Raw genomic sequence first — 2,476 nt, 5'->3', positions numbered from 1 at the left:
GGGATTGAACTCAGGCCCTTGTGCTTGCCAGGGAAGTGCATATTCCACTGAGCCATCTCCCTGGCCCCTGAGCTTGTTTCTTGATAGATTTGGATTCCACATCTAATATGACCTGGAAATTAGGCAAGAGGCGTCACAGTAGACTGTGGAGAAATGACTTGAGGTTTTGGTCTTAAAAAATATCACTTAATGGTTATCTCTTCCCCAGAGTCTGCAAATAATTATATGTGCCTGTGCGTGGAATAATTAATCAGCAAGATTAAATTTACTTCTGTGGCTCACTTGGTTGGCAGCTGGCTTGCCTAGGAGACACTCGGTTGCTCTTCTGCATCCATGTGCTCTACACTCACACGTGCAGCCTACCTGGCTGTATCTATAACTGTATCTATACTACATTTCTTCTTGTTATTATTCCCTGAACAATTCAGTATGAGAACTATTTACACAACGTATATATTTTCTTAGGTTTTTGTCAGTGCTCCTGAGAGGATTTAAAGTATGCAGGAGGATCTACATAGGTTGCAGGGAAACATTAAACCATTTTCTATAATGCACTTGAGCATTCATGGGTCTTCATATCTGAGGGGAGTCCTGGACCAGTCTCCCATAGATACCAAGAGGAAGCTGTTTTTATTTCTGTCTTGTCCTCAAGATAGATCTGGGAAGAAAGTGGCTACAAACTCTGTGCAAATTGTTGAGAACATTATTTTAATTGGCGTGGGCCTTGAAGACTCTGACTGCAAAGCTGTGATTCCCTAACTCTGGGACATAAATGTTGGCCTTGGGGAAATGGCAAGTGAGACAATAGACAGGAAATAGAGGGGTGTGTGTGTGTGTGTGTGTGTGTGTGTGTGTGCATGTATAGAGGAGTGTTGGAACTGGTTCTTTCCTCAACTGTCTCCTTATCTGGTAGAAGACAGACTCACGGGTAGCCAGTCTTTCCCACTATTACTGCTAAAGTAGTAGAGGCAACCATCGAGTTGTATCTTCTTTATTCTTTGTTCTTTACAAAATTGCTTAAGTGCTTTTGCTTTTAAAGGCCTTGGTTAAAAATGAAAATAATTACATCCTGCCATGAAAGCTGTTTTGTCTTTAATCAAGAATGTCTTGTGATGTAGAAGCCTGTGTCATCTCCTACAGAATTAAATGCTTCTTTTCTCTGTTCTTTCTAAACAGAATAGGAAAAAACAAAGACCTCTTTAATCCAACAAATTCTTAAAACTCTTCTACTCCTTCTCTACCCACAAAATGTAGACATTTCCTTCATTATTTCAAGCCCTGACAATATGCTATATTCTTCAAAGACCTGACATACAGGAAGGGATGGTTCTGCCAAAATAAGCAGATCATATCCAGGGAAAGGAGAGCCCACATTTTAGGGCTGTGTTTATGCTGTGATTCTACTCCACAAGCTATTGATGATGGTTTGCAGAGCTTTCTGGACCCTCTGCATTTGGAACAGTGCCCGTGGTTCCAGTAGTGGTGACATTTCCATCTAGAGCAATGGAACACGCAGAGAGGTAGCCCCATCCTTGATCCCTGAATTCACTTGGGAACCATCTATATCTACCTTCGAGTACATTTTGTAGTGTCAGCCTCCCTTCCAATGTGACTTATATTGTGCCCTGTGCTGGGTCTCCATGTTCGCCATAGTCACAAAAATAAATACAAGATTCCCAAAGGGCATCCCAGACAACCTCTTGTGGCCTGCAGTTTATGTTTGAGTTCTGAAAAGTACCATATCATGCACGTTACACCATGTCCTCACACATGCCTTACAGGAGTATCGCAATGGCTGTTCTAATAACAGATACAAAACTAGAGAGCATCTGAGTACCACAGAACCAAATAGGCCAACAAAGAACAGCTGCAGCACATCCGTGTGGCTCCAGGAAGCTACTCAGAGCACAGGATTACAGAAGCCATGAGCAATCATTGAAGCAGGAGATGCTGCTGATGTTCTTACCATCATACTCACACTGCCTACCTTTGCTGGAAGCTGAAAGCTGTTTCCAAGGACATCTTGAGTTATGGAGCGATCAATGCCACACAGCAACATCTTGCTTGGTCCATCTTCTCCTGTTTCCTGTATCTTCTTTATCATCACCCTGCCCTCCTCTCCTCTTTTTGTTCAGTTCTACAGCACTGGAAGACATATTGGCAAAACTTCCAGCTCTGTTGGCCCCATGGCCCAGTTATATGGTAGGTAGGGCTCTACAAATATTTTGACTGTGTAGGCTCCTTCATATATTTTTGGTAGACATTTACAGTATTATTGAACCTCGAGTGTTCTAAGTGAAATGGATCTCACATCTTTAATTTAGAGAGCTGTTTTAAAACACAGAATGTATCTAGGAGTCTGGATTATATTTCCCATTCAGAGGTTGCTATGCATAATTTCTGTCACTTGTCCTGAACCTTCTAGTGACCATGTCTCTCAAAGGTACCCCATTTGAGGGCCTGCACTTTTTTTTTT

Source organism: Octodon degus, unplaced genomic scaffold, assembly GCF_000260255.1.
Source record: "Octodon degus isolate 3935 unplaced genomic scaffold, OctDeg1.0 scaffold00023, whole genome shotgun sequence".
Taxonomy (NCBI): Eukaryota; Metazoa; Chordata; class Mammalia; order Rodentia; family Octodontidae; genus Octodon; species Octodon degus.
Note: the sequence above shows the minus strand (reverse complement) of the source record.